The sequence below is a fragment of the Piliocolobus tephrosceles genome, chromosome 7, assembly GCF_002776525.5.
Source record: "Piliocolobus tephrosceles isolate RC106 chromosome 7, ASM277652v3, whole genome shotgun sequence".
Lineage (NCBI taxonomy): Eukaryota > Metazoa > Chordata > Mammalia > Primates > Cercopithecidae > Piliocolobus > Piliocolobus tephrosceles.
In genome coordinates this window covers 31,680,915-31,704,853 of record NC_045440.1, presented here as the reverse complement: position 1 = coordinate 31,704,853, position 23,939 = coordinate 31,680,915, and the positions used below count along the sequence as shown (strand labels likewise).

The 23,939-nt window shown below is 43.9% G+C and overlaps 1 protein-coding gene across 1 annotated transcript in view; it reads left to right on the top strand.

Annotated features, from left to right (window-relative positions):
• The window catches only part of FUT10 (fucosyltransferase 10), a 110,982-nt gene that overhangs the window by 47,452 nt on the left and 39,591 nt on the right, over nucleotides 1-23,939 (top strand). The window lies entirely within an intron of this gene.

Here is a 23,939-nt window from a genome sequence, read left to right as displayed (position 1 = left end):
TCTTTTGGTTTTTAAAAATTTTTTTCTTTGTAATTACTGGTTATAGTAAGATAATTTTTTTTTTTTTTTTGAGACAGAGTTTCGTTCTTGTTGCCCAGGCTGGAATGCAATGGCGCAATCTTGGCTCACTGCAACCTCTGCCTCCTGGGTTCAGGTGATTCTCCGGCCTTAGCCTCCCAAGTAGCTGGGACTACAGGCATGTGCCACCATGCCCAGCTAATTTTGTATTTTTAGTAGAGACACGGTTTCTCCATGTTGGTAGGCTGGTCTCGAACTCCCTACCTCAGGTGATCCACCCACCTCGGCCTCCCAAAATGCTGGGATTACAGGCGTGAGCCACCACACCTGGGCCTTTTTTGTTTTTGTTTTTAAGAGACAAGGTGTCCTATGTTACCCAGGCTGTTCTTGATCCTCCCATCTCAGCCTTTCAAGTAGCTGGGATGGCAGGTGTGTGCCACCATGCGTGGCTGCTCACCAAGCTCCTTTGTTCCCATGTTAGATGTTCTGCTTAAAGTGAAGTTATAAAGTGAGCACCTGGGCCAAAGCCTGGGCAGACTGTGTGGCAGCGATTCCTCTGCAGGGGGCTGCATGCTTGTTTGCTCAGGACAGCCCCTTTTACCTGCTGTCCTAGGCTTCTCTGCAGTTGGTACCCTCTGTCACTGACACTCTCTGTAATAACCATATAATTTATGGTACAACTGGCACACTTGTACAGTTGTACCATACCATACAGTTGTACCAACTTGTCTCAGTTATACCATAAATTATGTGGTTATTCCAGAGAAGGTACCCTTGTGAGCCCTGAGTGGGGCTAAGTCCTCAGTGGACCATCCCCCAGGCCCTGAGAGGGTCCCTAGGGGCCAGATCACAAGGACGCCAGGTGCCGACTTCAGCATTCTGAGGTTGGAGAAATCAGAGGACAGAAATTACATGGCTTCCAGGCCCTTCTTTCCCCTGGCAAATGTAGTCATGGAAGAAAGCTGGGGAGGGAGGTAGGACCTGGGAAATCTGAAAGGCAGCCATTTTTACTTAGAGTGAATGTTACTTGAGAGCACAGTTTTAAGGTTTTGCCTTAGATCGGATTGAATCTGTTGTTTTACTTTTGTATGCCCAGTGGATGGGGACTCATGAGAATAACTGGATTAGTTACAGAGAAGATATACTTCACTTCCTCTGCAACACTGAGTGCTAGGTGAGCAAATTTTGCAGCCTTGTCAATGAACAATTACTTTTTCCTACAGCTTCTTTATGTCTTCACTGTGCTGTCATTCCTAGTCTCTCCAGCTATTTAGACAAGATCACTGTGAGCCTCATAGCTTATGGTCAACACTTTTCTAAAAATATTTAACATCAAAATGAAGTAGAGACAGTCCTCATTTTTCACTACTTCACATTTTCCTACTCATTCAATACTGACCACGAGATAGGTGGTCAGTATTGGGCAGAGTCTACTTTATATCTATAATCCCCTTAAGAAGTGATCTTCAGACCAGGCATGGTGTCTCACGCCTGTAATCCCAGCACTTTCGGAGGCTGAGGCGAGTGGATCACATCAGGCCAGGAGTTCGAGAGAAGCCTGGCCAACATGGTGAAACCCATCTCTACTAAAAAGACAAAAAAGTTAGCCAGGCGTGGTGCCTGGTGCCTGTAATCCCAGTTACTAAGGAGGCTGAGGCAGGAGAATTGCTTGAACATGGGAGACAGTGGCTGTAGTTGCCCAGCCTGGGCAACAAGAGGGAAACTCTGTCTCAAAAAAAAAAAAAGTGCTCTTCAGGGACACACTGTATCTAGAGTTGGGGCATGCTTACAGAGAGTGGTGTTTAAAACAAGCTTTAAATTGAGGTATAACATGTATAAATTTCACTGATCTTAAACATGTGGCCCTGATGAACGTCTGGATAGTGTTTTTAATTAAATTAAATTAATTAATTGATTGATTTTTGAGACAGAGTCTCACTCTGTTGCCAAGGCTGGAGTGCAGTGGTGCAATCATGGCTCACTGCAGCTTCAAGGTCCTGAGCTCTGGTGATCCTCTCACCTCAGTCTCCTGAGTAGTTTAAGACTACAGGTGTAGGCCGGGCTCGGTGGCTCATAACCTGTAATCCCAGCACTTTGGGAGGCTGAGGCAGGTGGATCATCTGAGGTCGGGAGTTCAAGACCAGCCTGACCAACATGGAGAAACCCCATCTCTACTAAAAATACAAAATTAGCTGAGCGTGGTGGCATAATCCCAGCTACTCGGGAGGTAGAGGCAGGAGAATTGCTTGAGCCCGGGAGGCAGAGGTTGCAGTGAGCCAAGATTGTGCCGTTGCACTCCAGCCTGGGCAACAAGAGTGAAACTCTGTCTAAAAAAAAAAACTATAGAAGTGCACCATTGTGCCCGGTGGCTATATATTTTTATTTATTTTTATTTTTATTTTTTTAGCAGATAGGGTCTCATTTTGTTGCCCAGGCTGGTCTTGAACTCCTGGCCTCAAGTGATCCTCTCGCTGTGGCATCCCAAAGTGCTAGGATTATAGATGTGAATCACCGCCAGCTGAGATAGTATATATTTTTTAAACAACCTCCTTTTTGTCTTTGACATCAGGATGAGTTAGGACAGTCTCTGCTACTCCCTTGCCTGTTTACTTGCTCATAGGAACCTAGAATGTGAGGGATCAAGTCAGAACTCACAAACTTGAACTTAACTTCATGTAATCCAATAAGGTGAATTTTATGGGCTCTCTACAATGTCACATTCTGTGAATGGGGGGCGGGGGGCGGTCTGAATCTGGGCCCCAGCATCAGGGGCTGCCTATGATCCCACCTTCTTCCCTTCTTCTTTTGCCAACTTCAGCCAGCCTAAGCTCCCCTGAATGGAGGGAGCCAGGTCATCAGTTTCCGTTGGAGGGAAGGTCATGTAAGCAAACCTATGGAGACAAATCTCTCCCTTAAACAGAAGAACAACCTCCTATTTATCTTCTCACCTCCTCCATCATTCCCACTCTAGAACCTCAGTTCCCTGAGAACTATATCATAGCATCTCTGTCTTCTCACTCCACTTCTTTTCTGTGTTTTTTTTTTTTTTTTTTTTGGTGAGACAGGGTCTCAGTCTGTTGCCAGGCTGGAGTGCTGTGGTGCAATCATGGCTCACTGAAGCCTCCCAAGCCCAAGCCTCCCAGGTCCAGGGCTCAAGTGATCCTCCTGCCTCAGCCTCCCAAATGGCTGGCACTGCAGGCACATGCCACCATGCCTGGCTAATTTTTAATTTTTTAATTTTTTATAGCGATGGGGTCTCGATATGTTGCCCAGGCTGGTCTTGGACTCCTGTCATCAACTGATTCTTCTGCCTCGGCATCCCAAAATGCTGGGATGACAGGTGTGAGCCACTGTGCCTGACTCTCCCGCTATTTCTTACTTCTCAACTCTTTCGACTGTGGCTCTGGTCCATTCCTCCACTGAAAGAGCTCTGGGTGAATTATCAACTACTTCCCTGTTGCCAAATCCTCCATATTGCTAAATAAAATGCAGGTATTTTTTAGTTCTCATCCTATTTGACTTCTTAGCAATACTTGATATCATTAACTATGCCTTTCTTCTTGAAATATCTTTGCTTCTGTAACCCAGCATTTCTGGTTTTCTTCTTCATCTGCCCTTGCAAGGCCACTCTGTCTTGCTGGCCTTTGGATGTGGCAGTTCATCAAGACTCAATCCAAGGCATTTTATGGTTCTCACTTTAGACTCCTCCTGGACTGGTGGTTCACAATCCTTTTTTTTTTTTTTTTTGAGATGGAGGCTCACCCTGTCGCATAGGCTGGAGTGCAGTGGTGCGATCTCAGCTCACTGCAACCTCCGCCTCCCAGACTCAAGTGATCCTCCCGCCTCAGCCTCCAGAGTAGCCAGGACTAAAGATGGGTGCCGCCATGCCCAGCTAATTTTCTTAGTTTTTGTATGGATGGGGTTTCACCATGTTGGCCAGGTGGGTGTTGAACTCCTGACCTCAGGTGAACCGCCTGCCTTGGCCTCCCAAAGTGCTGGGATTACAGGTGTGAGCCACTGCGCCCAGCCTTTTTTTTTTTTTTTTTTTTGAGACAGGGTCTCCATCTGTCACTAGACTGGAGTGCAGTGGCATGATCATGGCCCACTGCAGCCTTGACTTCCCAGGATCCAGCGATCCTACTTCAGGTTTCCAAGTAGCTGGGACCACAGGAGTGTGCCACCAGGCCCTGCTAAGTTTTATATTTTTTGTAGAGATGGGGTTTTACCATGTTGCTCAGGCTTGTCTTGAATTTCTGAGCTCAAGCAATTCACCCACCTTAGCCTTCCAAAGTCCTGGGATTGCAGGTGTGATCCACTGCACCCATCCAGTTCACAATCGTCTTAGCCTAAGTGCCCGCCTCTTGTAACAGTTTGTATATATAACGCCCTATCTGTAATATAAAGGAAAATAATTTATATTAAATAAGTATTTCAATATTTATATGCTTGGGCATGAAGGAGGCTGTGGGACATGGGACGTTTCTTCTCTGTGAACTGTGCTGTGCTTTGCAAGATGTCTGGCATCCCTAGTCTTCTCTCACTGAATGGCAGTAGCAATCCCAAATCGCTGTGAGACACCCGTCCTCATCTCCCCCACCCTGTAAAATTCCAAAAAGCCCCCTCAAGGTCCCACTCAGTGTTGAGAACTATTGGCTTAGCCATCTCCCCCACCACCCCAGCTGGCAGCCCCTTTGCAGCTTGCACAGGCACTCACATCTTCACTCCAGACCTCTCTTGTGAGTCCCATATGGGGATAACCTGTTACCTGCTTGCTGTCCAATTTATGGATCACACAGTTACCACCAAACCCAGATAGTGGTTGCAGTCCCCATCTGCTATGCAAACCAAGAAACTAGTATTCATCCTTGGAGCCTTCCTTCCCTTTACCTTTGGTGGGTTTCCAATCTATCATAAAATTCTTTGGAACATATTTGTTAAGCAACTGAAATATTTTCAAATTCCTTTTTTCTAAATCTTTTCACTTCTTTCAAGCTCTGCCTTAACATCTTGAATCTAAACTACTTACCTGGGTCACTATAGTAGCCTCTCATTCACTATTCACCCACCTGCATCCACCAAGACCCCTCTTTTTCTTTTTTTGCGACGGAGTCTTGCTCTATCACCCAGGCTGGAGTGCAGTGGCACAGTCTTGGCTCACTGCAACCTCCGCCTCCAGCGTTCAAGTGATTCTCCTGCCTCAGCCTCTTGAGTAGCTGAGACCACAGGCATGCACCACCAGGTATGGCTAATTTTTGTATTTTTTTTTGGTAGACATGGAGGTTTCACCATGTTGGCCAGGCTGCTGTTGAACTCCTGACCTCAAGTGATCCACCCGCCTCGACCTCCCAAAGTGCTGGGATTACAGGCGTGAGGCACCATGCCTGGCCCACTGAGCCCCCTCTGCTGCTCCTTCCTCCACCCTCTCCCTTCCTCTGGCTACACTGATTTTCTTTGTTTCCCTCCTAACATCCTAACATGCTCCTCCTACCCTAGACCTTATACTGAAGCTGCTTCCCCCTCTGGACTTTTTCCTTCTCCTCATTTTTTCTGTTTATGCCACTCATCCTTCAATTTCAGCCTTAACCACCACCTCGAAGAAGACTTCTTTGACCTGACAAGGTCAGATTCCATATTATAGGCTCTCATAGCATTTATTTAAAACAAAATATTTTTTTAAGAGACAGGATTTTGTTCTGTTGCCCAGGCTGGAGTGCAGTGGTGTGATTGTAGCTCACTGCAGCCTGGAACTCCTGATTTCAAGCAATACTCCTGTCTCAGCTTCCAATTAGCTAGGACTAGAGACGTGCACCACCATGCCCTAATTAAAAAAATGTTTTTGTAGGCATTGAGTCTCACTGTGTTGCCCAGGCTGGTCTTGAACTCATGACCTCCATCCATCCTCCCTTCTGGGCCTCCCAAAGTGCTGGGATTACAGGTGTGAGCCACCACCCGGCCTCTCAGCATTTAATCACACTTTTGAGTTCTGATATTATAGTTACTAATATGATTATTTGTTTAACGCCTGCCTTTTTCACTGCAGTGTAAGCTCCATGAGAACAAGCCATTTTCTGATTTTGCTCGTTTTGCTCACTGTTGAATCACTAATACCTAGCACAATGCCTGGCCCCGACCATAATAAGTGCTGCAAGTTCCTGAAATGTAAAATGAGATTTTTGTGGCAAGAGCAGTGACCTATTCCATTTGGCGACAAGAGGGGGCAGCAGAGAACTACCAGAGTAGAAGCCTCTGCTTTGATTTTTGGGTTAGCAAATCCAGTTTGTCAGGCTGTTTAATCAGGAGTCGAGGAGAGGGCAGAATGTCAAAGGGGGATCCAAGAAGCAAAAGAACGGGGATTATCCAAAAGAAAAATGGAGTGAAAGGGAGGAACTCCGAGCTGGAGTTAGCTGGAAAGGGATCTCAGCTGTGAGTGGTACGCAGTCTGTGGCCGGGCATCCTGCTTCTCTCTAGGCCTTTCGAGGGTTGGAAAGCATCCTGTCCCAGTATACCTGAAAGCCCTAACGATGCAGACAGATGTGCGATAGGAAGAGCAGAGAACAATTACTTCTTGCTGGTAGCAGCTTCATTTTGGAAGCTTTTGCATGGCAGATGGGTAGTGCTCCTATCCCTTGCACAGGACATAGGACCAGTGAGATTGGGCTCTGGGACACAGGGAAGAAGTAGGGAGGGATGGAAACTAACATTTCCTAAGTAGCTTCTGTGTTGCAGGCACAAAGGAGTCCAATATGGCCAGTATTTTGTCTATTTGAAAGATGAGGATCATGGCTCAGAGAGTTATAGTTATTTGCCCAAATCATATTCTGGCTAAAGTCAGTTTTTACCCCTAATTCCTGTGACTTAAAAACCCATGTTCTTTCTCATATACTTTGGTGACTTTTTAAAGATTTTTAGTAATGACTCTTTTTTTTTTTGAAATGGAGTCTTTCTCTGTTGCCCAGGCTGTAGTGCAGTGGTGCGATCTCAGCTCACTGCAACCTCCACCTCCTGGGTTCAAGCCATTCTCCTGCCTCAGTCTCCTGAGTAGCTGGGATTACAGGCATGTACCACCACACCTAGCTAATTTATATGTTTTTAGTAGAGATAGGGTTTCACCATGTTGGCCAGGCTGGTCTTGAACTCCTAACCTCAAATGATCCACCTGCTTCGGCCTCCCATAGTGCTAGGATTATAGGTGTGAGCCGCCGCCCCTGGCCAGAAATGGCTCTTTTTTTTTTTTACTTGCTGTGCCTGAAGAGAAATAGACCCTTCTCAGTTATGTGCCATATTGGTAGATTCAAAATCTATACTAGAAACTGTTATCCTTATTTTTAGATTTGGCTTGTGGGAAATTTATTAACATAAATATAAAATGTTGCATTTTAGGCTAACAGCATATAATCTCTGATTGTCAACAATGACTCAGAATTTGAAATGTCCAAGTTCTATATGGCATGCCTGTGAGAGTCAAAAACTGCAAGAATTGGGCCAGGAATGGTAACTGACACCTGTAATCCCAACACTTTGGGAGATGGAGGCAGGAGGATCACTTAAGCCCAGGAGTTCAAGACTAGCCTGGGCAACATAGTGAGACCCTATTTCTATAACAAATTTGAAATATTAGCTGGGCATAGTGGCACGAACCTGTAGTCCTAGCTACTCAGGAGGCTGAGGAAGGAGGATCACTTGAGCCGAGGAGGTCAAGGCTGCAGTGAGCTATGATTGTGCCACTGTACCATGGCCTGGGTGACAGAGTGAGACCCTGTATCAAAGAAAAAAAAAAATTGCAAGAATTGTCGTCTTGATTTTATATCAAAGGATACAAACTTATGGGGAGGGTTTTTGGTCAAAGTGTTAATCACGCGAATACCAATGTAGGGAATAGGATCTCTGCTCTTGGATCATAAGCCAAAATTAGAAGCACTATAAAGCGAGTTAAAGAATTTCTAAATCGTGGATCACACTTGTAATCCCAGCACTTTGGGAGGCCAGGGTAGGTGGACTGCGTGAGTCCAGGAGTTCAAGACCAGCCTGGGCAACATGGCAAGACCCTGTCTTTACAAAAATACGTAGAATTATCCAGGTGTGGTGGTGCATACCTGTAGTTCCACCTACTCGGGGGGCTGAGGTGGGAGCATTGCTTGAGGCTGCCTGGGAGGCAGAGGTTGAAGTGAGCCAAGATTGTGCCACTCCAGCCTGGCAACAGAGCAAGACCTTGTGTAAAAAAAAAGATTTCTGACCTGGAATATAACTATCAGAGAAGAAACATTCTTGTGAAATCCTCTAAGAGAGGATTTCTCAGTAGAAAACAAATCCACCCTATTGTAGGTATAGACTGTAGCATGACTTGAACACTCCAGTCCAAGCCAGTCTTTAGCAAAAGTTAATCTTCCTGATTAGCAAGTTATGTATAAGATCGAGGTATCAGAGCCTGGGGCTTTGGGGTGGAGGGGCAACAACTTTGTGGAAACTGAAAACTGTGGTGTTTTTTGTGTTTTCTTTTTTTCTGGAGACAGAGTTTTGCTCTTGTCACCTGGGGGAGTGCAATGGCATGATCTCAGCTCACTGCAACCTCTGCCTCCTGGGTTCAAGTGATTCTTTTGCCTCAGCTGCCCGAGTAACTGGGATTACAGGGGACCCCCACCATTATACCCGGCTAATTTTGTATTTTTAGTAGAGATGGAGTTTCACCATGTTGGCCAGGCTGGTCTTGAACTCCTGATCTCAGGTGATCCACCCACCTCGGCCTCCCAAAGTGCTGGGATTACAGGCGCGAGCCACCGCGCCAGGCCTGGAAACCGAAAACTGTTGAAGTCAAGGGGAAACAAGGCACACTTCCTCCGTTATCTAGTAGCAAAGGAAGAACATCTTGGAACTGAACACGTGTCAGAATTTTGGCAGGGAGAAATATGTGATTTTATCAAAAAGTAAATAATGCTGAGGAAGAAAATACATTCTTCTCATTGCAAAGAAAAGACTGTGGGGGAAAACCAGGTTTTTTTTTTTTGTATGGTTGTTTTTTCTTAGACTAAAACCATTTGATCTAGGGAAGTTGGCCTAAAAAGTTTGTTCTTTTTTTCTTTTTAGGAGGTGATGGAAGGCATCAAGGTGGGCCTTTCACCCATTAATCTCTCCATTTTCCCCTCCAGAAATGATTTAGATTCTATCATCTGTGTTGACTTGCCCATATTCATTAGAGATCTGGCTTGGACAGTTATTAATGATGACAATGATCACTCTCCTTTATGGCACTTCATGCTTAAAAGAATACTTCAGATTGCCTTCAAATAATGAAACGAGTTCTGAACAGTCATTGCCAGACTCACTTAATGTTCCTTTGAGCATCCACCACGTATCAGACTTCTGTCCAGCACTGCATTTGATTCAAGGCATGTACAGTACTCTCAAGGAGTCGAAGACAAATAAATGGGTTCTTTCCCTCAAGTGAATAAACATTTGTTTAGAACTCAGACACATTTCCCCATTAATCAAGACCAGGTTCCAAGGCCCTCTCATTAAAACATTTTGAATCCATAATGAACCATCCTATAAAACTAGTAGCCTTGCCCTGAATTCTGGGTCCTAGGTCATATCCTAATAGGATATGACCACATGGAGGGGATGGAAGATCCAAGAAGAAGAGAGAATATGGCATTTGAAGGTTTAGTTAAATTTCTAGCTTATGAAATTCAAGATGCTTGTCCCACGAAGTGACACTAGAGGGCAGTGCTTACAACAAAACCTTGCAATGGAACAAGATTGAATTCCCATTTCCAATTATGCTTTTTAAAATTCAGATGTCAGCTCTGAAGTCTTTTCATTTCATTACATAAAGGAAAAATATATTGAAATTACATACCATCATAAAAAATATCTTGAGGATGAAGAATTTTGTTAATATTTATCAAAGTAATAATTTGATAATAATTTTAAAAATTAAATAGTATTAACATTTCTTTCATAAAAAGGAAGTTCTTGCGTCTATAGTTTCTTCTGGATTTATGTTTGTATTTCTATTTAATATGAACATACATATATTTTTTATTTTTTAAAATTTAATTTTCTGTTTTTTTTTTACATTGACAAATAATTGTACATATTCATGGGATACATAGTGATGTTTTGATACATATAATGTGATAGATCAGGGTAATTAGCAAATCTATCATCTCAAACATCTATCTTTTTTTGTGTGTTGGAAACGTTCAATATCCTTCTGGCTATTTGAAACTCTGTAATATATTATTGTTAACTATAGTCATCCTAGAGTGGTTTAGAACCTGAGAACTTATTCCTTCTATCTAGCTGTAATTTTCATGCTTATATTTTGTGAGGCAGGTGATTATTTTGTTTGTTTTTAATGAATTTCCCCAGATACATTTTTCTGCTCCCCCCCAAATCTATCTAATGTAGTCCAATTTTATTACATCAGAAATCATTATTTACAATGAGATGTTATAATTGAAACTTTTCATTTTGGCAATTTTCTTATGCAAACAAAACAGACAGATTGATATAAAGAATGCCCATTTGCTGTTCATCTAGCTTCAACAACCATCAGTTTTCTCATTTGTGTTTAATTATTCCCACATTATCTCTTCCTCCTCTCAATTATTTTAAACAAATTTTAAACCTTGTCATTTCACCAGCATTGTTTATGTTACTATGACTTTGAAAATAATGCTCAACATAGAACCAGCAATTACATTTTTTGTGTATTTTATTTGTCTAAAGCTAATAATTGTCTCTTACATTTTTGTTAGTTTTTATTAATTACTTATCATTAATTTTATTTTGACAGTGTTCCATTAGATATATGAAACACATATATATCATAAATAAGTACATACATTTTATTTATTTATTTATTTTTTGAGACAGGGTCTCAGTTTATTGCCCAAGCTAGAGTATAATGGCGTGATCATGGCTCACTACAGCCTTGACCTCCCTGGGTTCAGGTGATCCTCCCACCTCAGCCTCGAGAGAGGCTGGGATCACAGGAGTGTGCCACCACACCTGGTTGATTTTTGTATCTTTTGTAGAGACAGGGTTTCACCACGTTGCCCAGGCTGGCTTTGAACTCCTAGTCTCAAGGGATCTGTCTGTCTTGGCCTCCCAAAGTGCTGGGATTACAGGCTGAGCCACCATGCCTGGCCATAAATTTTAAATAAATAAATGAAGTTTAAATACATAAATGAAGTTTAAATAAATGACCTAACATATTACATACTGTATCAACTTTATTTTTCCCCCAGAAAGCATTGTTCTGCAGTCCCCATCCTCTTTCTTTTCTTTTTATTGATACATAATATTTGTACCCATTTATGAGGAACATGTGATATTTTGTTACATGTATAGACTATATAATGATCAAGTTAGGGAGTCATGGCATTTAAGGGGGGGCCCCCAACATCAGGGCCTGTCCATGGCGTGTTGCACAGCAGGAGACGAGTGGCGGGTGAGCCAGCATTACCTCCTGAGCTCTGCCTCCAGTCAGCTCAGCAGCAGCATTGGATTCTCATAGGAGCGTGAACTCTATTGTCAACCGCACATGCAAACGATTTAGATCACTTGCTCCTTGTGAGTATCTAACTAATGCCCGATGATCTAAGGTGGAACAGTTTCATCTGAAAACCAATCCCCCACCACCCCAGTCCGTGGAAAAATTGTCTTCTGTGAAACCAGTCCCTGGTGCCAAAAATGTTGGAGACTGCTGATTGAAGGTATCTCTCACCTCTACTATTCTATGTGTTAGGAACATTTCAAGTCTTCTAGCCCAGCTATTTGAAAATATACAATAATTTGTTGCTAACTGTAGTCACCCTACTCTGCTATCAAACACTAGCATTTATTCTTTTTACCTCACTATGTGTTTGTATCCATTAAACAGCTTCTCTTTATCCACCCCGCCCCAACCTTCCCAGCCTCTGGTTGCTACCATTCTACTCTCTACCTCCATGAGATCAACTTTTTTAGTTCCCACATATAAGTGAGAACACATAATATTTGTCTTTCTGTGCCTGGCTTATTTCACTTATATAATGACCTCCAGTTCCATCCATGTTGCTGCAATGACAGGATTTCATCCTTTTAAATAGTATATTATTGTGTATATATTACCACATTTGCTTTATCTCATCATCCATTGGACACTTAGGTTGATTCCATATCTTGGCTATTATGAATAGTGCTGCAGTAAAGACGGGGGTGCAGTTGTTGCTTTGACATACTGAGTCCCCTTCTTCTGGAAAGACACCCAGTCGTGGGATTGCTGGATCATATGGTAGCTCTGTTTTTAGTTTTTGAAGAAATCTCCATATTGTTTTTGATAGTGGCTACACTCACATTTATACCAACAGTGTATAAGAATTCCCGCATGGTGACTCACACCTGTAATCCCAGCACTGTGGGAGGCCGAGGTGGGCAGATCTCCTGAGGCCAGGAGTTCAAGACCAGCCCCGTCAACATGGTGAAACTCTGTCTCTACTAAAAATACAGAAATTAGCTGGGCGTGGTGGTGTGTGCTTGTAATCCCAGCTACTTGGGAGGCTGAGGCAGGAGAATCACTTGAACCCAGGAGGTGGAGATTGCAGTGAGCCAAGATCGTGCCATTGCACTCCAGCCTGGGCAACAAGAGCAAAACTCTGTCTCAAAAGAAAAAAAAAAAAGAGTTCCCCTTTTTCCCCACATCATCACCAGCATTTTATTTTTTTGTCTTTTTAATCTTAGCTGTTGTAACTGGCATAAGATGACACGCATCGTGGTTTTGATTTTCGTTTTGTCCTCCAGTTGGATGAAAGTGCTTGGAGGCCCTGCTGTGGGGCAGCGGTGGTGGTGGTGGGGCCAGTGGGATCATTGTCTGTGGGTCGTGCTTTGGCCCCAGGGCAGCAGCTAGCAAGGGAGATAACACTGGGGAACCACGAATATGGAACTGCAGGGGCTGTTGGGTCCCAGTGCAGGAGGCAGTCTGCTGGGGGCTGGGTGATCAAAATGGTGTGTTAATGTAGCCACTTAGGTTTGGGCGTGGTTTCGATCCCGGTATGAGCTCCCTCTCTGAAGCAGTGTGGTCATACATTCTCCAGGCAGCTCCCAGTGTTAGTATCAGGGCATCCGAGGGTGCGGTGTTCTCCCGTGGCTAGGATTGCAGGAGTTCAGAGTGGGAATGTGGACCCCTGGGGGTCTCTCCGCAATTCCTTCCCTGCACTGGGGAGCCTCTCTGGGCTTCCAGCTGATCCTGGCTGAGCAGGCTGCCTGCCTTCCTTTTCCCTCCTTGCCTTAGACATTTCCTGTCACTTCTCTGTTCTCTCCTAGATGATCTATTCGAAGTGTGATTATCTACTTGCTATTTTGGTTCTTGGTGGAGGAGGCGAATACCAGATGCTTCTTATTCAGCCTTCTCGAAGCCCCCACCCCTCCTCCTTCTTTAAACTGGACTTGTTCTCTAACCCTGCTGAATATTCTCATCGTGGAGCTTCCGATATCCTAAGGATTTATTTTATTTTACTTTTTACTGCTTTATAATGGAGTCCCTGTTTTCCAGTTCCCACATTTTCCTCTCTCTCGATTTGCTCCATTGAGTGGCTGTCACTCTTCTTCTAATTCAGCAGTCCTTAACCTTTTTGGCACTAGGGACTGGTTTCACCAGCAATGATTTTTCCACAGACTGTGGGGGTGGGGAGGGGAGGATGGTTTCGGGATGATTCAAGGGCATTACGTGTATTGTGCACTTTATATCTGTTATTATTACATTGTAATATATAATGAAATAATGATACAACTCACCATAATGTAGAATCAGTGGAACCCTGAGTTTATTTTCCTGCAACTAGACAGTCCCATCTAGGGGTGATGGGAGACAGTGACAGATCATCAGGCATTAGATTCTCATAAGGAGCATGCAACCTGGATCCCTCGCATATGCAGTTCACAGTAGGGTTCATGCTCCTGTGAGAATCTAATGCTGCTGCTGATCTGACAGGAGGCGGAGCTCAGAGGGTAATGCCAGCATTGGGGAGTGGCTGTAAATACAGATGAAGTTTCTCTCACTCCCGCCGCTCACCTCCTCTCAGAGCTATTTTTTTCTTTTCTTTTCTTTTTTTTTTTTTTTTTTGAGACAGAGTCTCGTTCTGTCACCCAGGCTGGAGTGTGGTGGTACGATCTCAGCTCGCTGCAACCTCTGCCTCCTGGGTTCAAGTGATTCTCCTGCCTCAGCCTCCAAAGTAGCTGGGATTACAGGCATGTGCCACCACAGCTGGCTAATATTTGTATTTTTAGTAGAGACAGGGTTTCATCATGTCTCGAACTCCTCACCTCAGGTGATCTGCCTGCCTCAGCCACCAAAAGTGCTGGCATTATATGCGTGAGCCACTGCACCTGGCCTTCACTCAGAACTTTGAGGGTTTTGCTCTAATGTCTTCTAAAAGCCTGATGTATTCTGATCCCCTTTCTTTTGTAAGTGGACTTTGTGACTAGTAAGTCACACAGCCAATTCATTGAAGGGGCATTAGATTGTCGATTTTGATTGATAAGTATATAGCTTCATGTATATACATGAGTAACTATACGGGAAAAATACCATGTCAGTTCTTGCTGTTATAACAAGTATCTTACACTGGATAATTTATTAGCAGAAATTTACTACTCACAGTTGTAGAGTCTGGAAATCCAAGATGAAGGTGCTAGGAGATTTGGTGTCTGGTAAGGGCTATTGTCTGCTTCAATGATCGTGCCTTTTTGCAGTGTCCTCACATGGCAGAAGGGGCAAGGGTGCTTTGCTGCAGCTTTATTTATTTTATTTATTTATTTATTTTTGAGGTAGAGTCTCACTTTATCACTCAGGCAGGAGTACAGTGGCATGATCTTAGCTCACTACAACCTCTGCCTCCTGGGTTCAAGTGATTCTCCTGCCTCAGGCTCAGAAGTAGCTGGGATTACAGGCGTGCACTACCACACCCAGCTAATTTTTGTATTTTTAGTAGAGACTGAGTTTTACCATGTTGGCCAGGTTGGTCTTGAACTCCTGACCTCAAGTGATCCTCCCACTTTGGCCTCACAAAGTGCTGGGATCACAGTCGTGTGCCACCACACCTGGATAATTTTTGTGTTTAGTAGAGATGGGGTTTATCCATGTTGGCCAGGCTGGTCTCGAACTCCTGGCTTCAAGTGATTCTCCCGCCTTGGCTTCCCAAAGCGCTGGGATTACAGGCGTGCACCACCATACCTGGCTAATTTTTGTATTTCGCTGATCTCGAACTCCTGGCCTCAAGTGATCCGCCTGCCTCCGCCTCCCAAAGTGCTGGGATTACAGGTGTGAGCCGCTGCGCCTGGCCCATACTATTTTCTGAATCACGTCCACCTCTGTGATTTTGTTCTTAAAACGACTACTAAGTGGATATCCGCTTTCCTGGATTAATTATCTGCATTAATTATTGGCTTATCTGCATTAACTATTGCAAATACTTTCCATACTTTGCCATTTTATTCTGCTTTCCAGGTTTCCGTTTTATTTTCTGTCTCTTTTGTTACACTTAAACATTTTGTTATATTGCTCTTAATTTTGTTTCTTTGATTGTTTTTGTTTTGTGGATGCAATAATGCAACATTTCTGTGATGAAATAAGTGTTAATACTTAAATCCTGCTTTTTAATAGTTCCACTTTTGTTTATTCTTTGTAATTTGTGTTGGAGGTATACCTTACATTGACTAATGATTTTTGATTGTTTTTATTTTAGAGTAAGGCACTAAAAAAACTGTTTGGGAGTTCTGAGGGAGAGAAGCTTATAGACATGTGGCTTCTAGGGGGAGGCTGATTAAACCCGCTTTTCCCTTGGGGGACCATTTAATATTAGTACAGTTAATGCAGGTCATTTCTGTGGGCTGCTCAGTTTCTGAAGGGAAGTGTTTGAGTAACATAAGCCTGGCTGTTAATAGTCTGGGAGCTGATGGGGATAGGTCCTGGGACTTTAATCCTATTTTCCCTCTATCCTCCTATTTGTAGTTCAGGATCTCTCGCTACCCTTTATTATGCTGGATGAAACCAAGTCTGAAGATCTTTATCTCAAAACTATGGGGAGAATAAATCTGTCACCTGGCTGGGAGTGTATTGATCACAGCCTACGTGTATGAGGGTGGGGACCTGGTACTTGACTGCTCTGTACTTAGATTTTTTATTAAATCCCAGTATTTTCACCACTACCCCTCCTTCATAGTCCCTGTGACTGTCTGGTCCTGCACTTTTCAAGTGTCCCCTGGGTGCTCTCGGCTCCCTTCTCCTCCAAAGCAACTCCTCCACTGGTCCCACCAACTCCACTTGTTTCAAAAATGAATTTAAGTCCCTCATCCGATTCAGAATTTTCTCTAATTATGTGTCTTTGTAGGTTTATATCTTTTTTTTTTTTTTTTTTTTGAGGCAGAGTCTCGTGTTGCCCAGGCTAGAGTGCAGTGATATGATCTCGGCTCACTGCAATCTCCACCTCCTGGGTTCAGGTGATTCTCGTGCCTTAGCCTCCTGAGTAACTGGGCCTACAGGAACATGCCACCACTCCCAGCTAATTTTTGTAGTTTTTATAGAGGCAGGGTTTCACCATGTTGGCCAGGCTGGTCTTGAACTCCTGGGCTCAAGTGATCTGCTCGCCTCGGCCTCCCAAGTGCTGGGATTACAGATGTGAGCCAGCACGCCTGGTCTTTTTTTTTTTTTTTCTTTATGGTTCATTTAGTGGGGTTTGGTGATGGGGGAAGAGATGAACTTGCATTTAGCTCGGAGATTGAAGAATGATTAACACAATGAGCCAGGCACTGAGCTCATTGTTCTCCTTATCCTGCCTGTGAGTTTAGATGTCCCAGTCAATCTTGGGAGTTTTTCAGTAAACAGAGAAAGAAAGAAGGCAGTGTGTTGTTTGGAAATAAAAGAAGGAAGATTATCCAAAATTAAGGGAGATTAGATTGTTAAATTTGAACTAATAACCACAGAACTTTATGCTATTTGAAGGTGTAGGGGAGATGGAAAAACATTCTTTCTGTTCACTGAGGGTTTGTTGAATGATGGACAACAGATTAATAGGGGGCAAAAGCCATGGTAAATTTATTAACATGTATATAGACAGGGGAGTCCCACAGATACGAGACTCAAAGAAAGGCCAGATGGTTGAAGCTTAAATACTCTCTTCATAGGGCAGAGAGGGGTGAGGGGGCTGTAGGTAAGTTTTTAGATGGGTAGTAAATGATTTTTAGGAGGAATGAATGAGCTGAAAGAACAATGGCCTGGGATAGAGTTCCTCTGAGCTCTGGGGGAGGTGGTGGAAAGGTGAGGGACAGAAGTTCACTGTGAACAAAGTTTGTTTTATTATGCAGATAAAGTCTCCCAGGCAATCTCTTGGAGTTGCCCTCAGAAAAATAGATTACAAAACCTATCTGGGCTTGGTAATGGACTTTTAATCTCTTCTTGGTGGTGGTTAATCTTTCCTGGTTATGCAAGGAGATTCTCATGGAGGGGAATCTTAAGACAATTGTATTTCTTTTGGAAATAAGTTTCCTTAGTCAGATAAGAAGCCCCTCCCTGCACTGGGGTGGAGGTGAAGTGGGGGCAGAGAAGATTAGAGTCTTTGGTTCTGAGGTAGCTTCTAAGGCCTTCCTATCTTAGTTCCAAGTGTTCAGCATACCAGAGTGCCAAACTTTTGGGTATCATTTTCTGAGCCCCAACAAAGGAGAGATGCTTACTAGATAATAAGTCGAAATTGGGTTCATCTTTATATCTAATTATTCCACTTAGCTCATTTTGGAGGGTGAAATGCACTTATGGTATATATATCTTCATTATATGTATTGCAGTTATTCATTATATATATTATTTTGATGGGCTATTATGGCAGAAGGCACTGTGATGGCTTCATCCAGCATCCTTGGCACACTGCTCACTTAAATTCCCACTTAGTTGGTACAATAAGGACATTTGCTAGAGTGAGTAGAGAAGGACAGAGATGGCAGAGGAGGAGAAGAGAGTTGTTGAATAATGTTTCCAAGATATGAGTGTGTCTTCGTCAGTTTGGGCTGCTATAACAAGTTACTCCAGATGGGTCGCTTAAAGACACATTCATTTCTCAGTTTTGGAGGCAGGGATAGTCCAATCAAGGTGTCTGCAAATCTGATGTCTGGTAGGGCTGGCTTCTTGGTTTGCAGACAGCCACCTTCTTGCTGTGTCTTTACATGGCAGAGTGAGCAAGAGAGAGGGAGAGTTAGAGAGAAAGAGAGAGAGTGAGCAAGCAAGTGAGTGCCTGCGAGAGCTCTAGTCTCTTCCTCTTGTTAGAAGAGCACTAATCCTATCATAAGGGCTCCAGTGGCATGACCTCATCGAAACCTAATTACCTCCCAAAGACTCTCCCTCTCAGTACAGAGACATTAGGGCTATAGCTTGTGAATTTTCAGGGGACACAAACATTTAGTCTTTAGCAAAGTGCTAGCACTTGTTTTTGTTTTTGAAAATAAATATATGTGAAAGGAACAGGTAGGAAGAAAAAGAAGTGAATAAATAAAAAAATGAAATGAACACAACTATCATGGTCTTGTATACCTAGAAAGTGAAATTTTGTGTGTGTGTGTGTGTGTGTGTGCTTTTCGATTTTCCTGTGTATGAACCCATTACTGCAATGCCTTGGTGCCCAGGGTCTCTTAAGATGGCAAAGCAGTCCAGGTGCAGTGGCTCATGCCTGTAATCCCAGCACTTTGTGAGGCCAATGTGGGCAGATCACTTGAGACTAGGAGTTCGAGACTAACCTGGCCAACATGGCAAAACCCCATTTCTACTAAAAATACAAAAATTAGCCGGGCATGGTGGTGCACGCCTGTAATCTCAGCTGCTCGGGAGGATGAGGCAGGAGAATCATTTGAACCCAGGAGGCAGAGGTTGCAGTGAGCCAAGATTGTGCCACTGCACTCCAGCCTGGGCAACAGAGTGAGACTCTGTCTCAAACAACAACAACAACAGCAATGAAAGATGGCAAAGCAGAGATGCGATGAGTGATAGGAGAGCTTTTCGCTTGAATAAAGTGTACTTTCTAGTAGTTAGCGGACAGGCTTCATACCAGTGGATCTACTCAGACTCAGGGCAAAAATCACAGCCCAGGCCTAAGCATTTCCCTGTGCTGTACCTGCAGCTAGGCTGATGACTGGTGAAGGAGCCCAGTCATTTTAGATCTTGCCTCCTTGGTGGCGCAGTTGTTGAAGAATGAATTGAATGGATCAAATTCCAATTCTAGCTGTATTGTCATTGCTGAGTCTTAGTCTTGGAGGCCTTTTTCTACTTTTGCTTTGACTTACTATTAATTCCCAATGCTTCACTTTTGGTTTCCTTCACCCTGTATTTAATATCTTTGAAGATATGTGATGCCTTATTAAAATAACTTGATAATGCTGATTTCAAAGCCCGAGTTTTACTTACATTGAGGATTTTCCATCCCAGTTCTTTAGACTAAAGAAGATGAAAATGTGTGTTCGGTAAATACAGAGCCTTGTTATTTAATCAGTGCTCATATGTTAACTCTGTCAAGTGGTTTGCATTGCTTGTGTGATATGCGTGAGGAGATGTGACTCTCAATGTGCAACCTGTGAATGAAAACTCAGGAACTGTCAAACGCCTGTTCTGAGCTGTGAATGGTGAAGCCCTGGACAAGTACAGTGAAGAACTTTTGAGTGTCAGAGCTCTCTGGCGCTGCCCGGTGAAATTCCCAGGTACTTGATTTGGAGCTGGTCCTAAGACCGTGTGGTAGATGACTCCCCCTAGGTTTGGCATATTATCATTTTTATTTTTTAATTTTTTTTGAGATGGAGTTTCACTCTTTTTGCCTAGGCCAGAGTGCAATGGCACCATCTCGGCTCACTGCAACCTCCACCTCCCGGTTCAAGTGATTCTTGTGCCTCAGCCTCCGAGTAGCTGGGATTACAGGCATGTGTCACCCCCACCTGGATAATTTTTGTATTTTTAGTAGAGATGGGGTTTCACCATGTTGGCCAGGCTGGTCTCGAACTCCTGACCTCAGGCGATTGCCCGCCTTGGCCTCCCAAAGTGCTGGGATTACAGGCATGAGCCATGGCGCCCAGCCCACATTGTCATTTTAAATCCAAATGAAGATTTTTTTCAAAATTCAGAATCTATTTTCTTAGGAACTAATGGCGCCATGTATTTTTCCTTTTGATATAGAGGCATTCAATAAAGTTGAAACCAGCATATCCTTTTCAGCAGGTCTGCTAGGGAGCAGATTAATGGAAAATAAAACTAAGACTCCCTGGTTCATTTTGGGCTCGTTCCAGCTGTGCTGTAGATTAAAACGACTTCAGCATTGCCCTGTCTCACCCCTCCATCCTGATTTTGTGTTATTCGATCTTAATTTTCGTATGTACCTTGGATCAGTGAATTTGCTATTTTTCTCATAACGTCATTCACCAATTCTAATCCTCTAATTCCTTTCATGCAAGCTCAACAGTATCTCTGTGGTGCCATTATTTTTCTTGAGCACTAGCTCCAAGTTACTGGGGGAGGATTTATTTTCAGGGTTTGGCATCTGAATGGCCCAGACCATAACACCCAGTGGCTTTCTCCAGCTCATTATTAGACAGAGGGGACTTGATGGTATGGTAGGAAACCCGAGTGAGTGACTGTTAGGGGTGGTGATCAGGAACAGGCAACCTGCCTGGAGGGTCTGGCCTGGGCAGACGGCACTGCGTTGGGGCCCCCGCGTGCCAGCTCTGCTTTCAGGTTGCAGAGGAGAGAATTGGCTCTGCTGTTTTACTGGGCCAGGAACTCAGCTCTGTACTTGACTTCATTACATACCATCAGATGGAAGAGTCAACCCGATAACTTTCCATTTCCCAACCGGGAAATAATTCTGGGAAGATGTTTGGCTCTATCGGTGCAATGCGAAGGGCTGTGTTACTGGCTAATAGGAACCAGCAGACATTTGGCACGTGGTGACATACACACACGCACACACCCAAAGGCCCATGAGTCTCATCCCTTGCCAAATGTGTATCGAGTGGGAGACTTCTGGCTTTTCATTGAGAAATGTTCAGTGCAAATGTCTCTATGGGCTGTTTAAGGATTGAGGTGCTTTTCTCTCTCACAGTCACCCCCAGTAGGCAGCTCCTCCTCGCCTGTGGGTGCTACACTCCTATCTCGGGGCTGTCCGGCAACACTGGCCCAGATGCCAGCTATTTGCAGTGCATACCAATCCTCTGGGCAGCATTAAAATCACAGAAGAGGTGGGGAACTGAAAAGTGATAGTTTCCTTGGATCAGGGCAAGTTAACATTCTAACAATGAAAGATGCAAGGGCTGTATCCTTTGGAAGGGTCACTGGATGCATCGAAGGGCATCTCTTTGGGCCCTCTGGTCCCCTCCCTGGTACTTGCATCTTTCCATCCTGGAAGCCTATTCCCTAGGATCTAGTCAACTCTCAGACACTTCCTTGAAATAAGTAAATAAGGTCTCCAGATCAGAATGGAGTCCACCTCCTGACCCAAAGCCACTTCACACGTCTTTATTAGATTAAGTTCCCACAGCTGGGATTATCTCTGTGCTAGAAGCTGTTGATGTTGGGCTGCTCTATTGCATTATTCAAAGGCACTGACATCTGTGCCACCTCCTTTTCTATTGTGCGTCTTGTCTTCTAGTCTTTGATGAGTTCATAGTTTTTCGAGATAGAGTCTCGCTCTGTCGCCCAGGCTGGAGTGCGGTGGTACGATCTCTGCTCATTGCAAGCTCTGCCTCACGGGTTCATGCCATTCTCCTGCCTCAGCCTCCTGAGTAGCTGGGATTACAGGTGCCCGCCACCACACCTGGCTAATTTTTTATATTTTTAGTAGAGATGGGGTTTCACTGTGTTAGCCAGGATGGTCTCGATCTCCTGACCTTGTGATCTGCCCGCCTTGGCCTCCCAAAGTGCTGGGATTACAGGCGTGAGCCACCGCACCCAGCCAGATGAGTTTGTAAAGCAGCAACAAAACAACACAAAATGGGGGAACATAAACTGTACTTTTCTTTAGATATTTCCAGAGAAGGAATCTGTACATTGTCCAGTGATGGATGACTACACAAATTCTGATGAATTTTAAATTTATTTTAGATAAAGGAGTGGAGTAATGTGGTGCTCTTTTAGAATCCTATACATGAGAGTTGAAAATGACCACAGATCAGGCCGGGTGCAGTGGCTCACACCTGTACTCCTAGCACTTTGGGAGGCCAAGGCGGGTGGATCATCTGAGGTCAGGGGTTCGAGACCTGCCTGGCCAACATGGCGAAACCCTGTCTCTACTAAAAATACAAAAACTAGACAGGCATGGTGGTGCATGCCTGTAATCCTAGCTACTTGGGAGGCTGAGGCAGGAGAATTGCTTGAACCCAGGAGTTGGCGGTGGTAGTGAGCCGAGATTGTGCCACTACACACCAGCCTGGGCAAAAAAAAAAAAACTCTGTTAAAAAAAAAAAAAAAAAAAAAAAAGAGGAAAAAAGAAAAGAAGAAAATGACCATAGATCTTTGATATGCCTCCAGCCTATATCTAACTCAGAAATCCCACCAATGACATCCCTAAAAGATATTGCTTAATCTGTCCTAAATCTTTTTTTGCGATGGAGGATCTCACATCTCTTTTTAAAACCAACACTTTAAAGGTTAAGTTTACTTAAAATGCACACATTTTAAGTGTGCAGTTGGTGAGTTCTGACAAGTGAATCATGTAATCACCATCCCAATTAAGATATAGAACATTTCCCTCACTCCAGAAAGTTCCCTGTTTCCCCTTTGTAAGTTTATCCCCAAGTCTCCTCCCACAAAAAACACTGACCTGATTTCTATCACTGCAGGTTAGTTTTGCCAGTTTAGAGATGTCATATAAATTGAATTGCACACTATGTACTCATTTTTGTCTGGCATCTTTTGCACAGCATGTTTCTGAGGTTCCTCTGTTTTCCAATCAGGAGACTAAAATCAAGAGAATTCCAGCCTTTGTTGTACACTTATATGACATGGAATAAGACCAGGCTGAGCATCAGCATCATTGCATGCTTCTTGTGCCCATGCTGAGGTAATTGAAGATCCTGAACATTTTTCTTCTTTGATAGGAATGTGTCCAGGAAGTGACTAACTGTCCTGAGTTGCCTAGCATTCAGGGAGTTCCCCGATACGAGATTTTTCAGTAGTAAAACTGGACAGGTCCCAGGCAAATTGAGGCAGGTGGGTTACCTGTCCTCCTCTAGGAAGTACCATAAAGAACATGAGACACCAGGGTAGGAATTTTTTTTTTTTTTTTAAGAGACAAAGTCTTGCTGGAGTGCAGTGGTATGATCATAGCTCACTGCAACTTTGAATTCCTGTGCTCAAGTGATCCCCCTGCTTCAGCCTTCAAGTAGCTGGGACTACAGGCATGCACCACCACGCCCAAATAATTTTTACATTTTTTTTTGTAGGGACAGAGTCTCGCTATATTGCCCAGGGTGGTCTCAAACTCCTGGCCTCAAGGGATTCTCCCACCTTGGCTTCCCAAAGTACTGGAATTAGAGGTGTGAGCCATTGTTCCCTGCTGGATTTTATGTTTCTTTTCTTTTTTTGAGATGGAGTCTTGCTCTGTTGCCCAGGATGGAGTGCAGTGATGCCATCTCAGCTCCCTGCAACCTCCACCTCCTAGGTTCAGGCCGATCCCGAGTAGCTGTGACTACAGGTGTGTGCCACCATGCTTGGCTAATTTTTGTATTTTTAGTAGAGACAGGGTTTCACCATGTTGCCCAGGCTGGTCTCAGACTTCTGACCTCAGGTGATCCACCTGCCTAGGCCTCCCAAAGCGCTGGGATTACAGGCGTGAGCCAACGTGCCTACCTTATGTTTCTTTAACTTAAGGCTCTCAGCTACAAAGGACCCAACTTTGGTAGAGTCCCTATGGAAACTA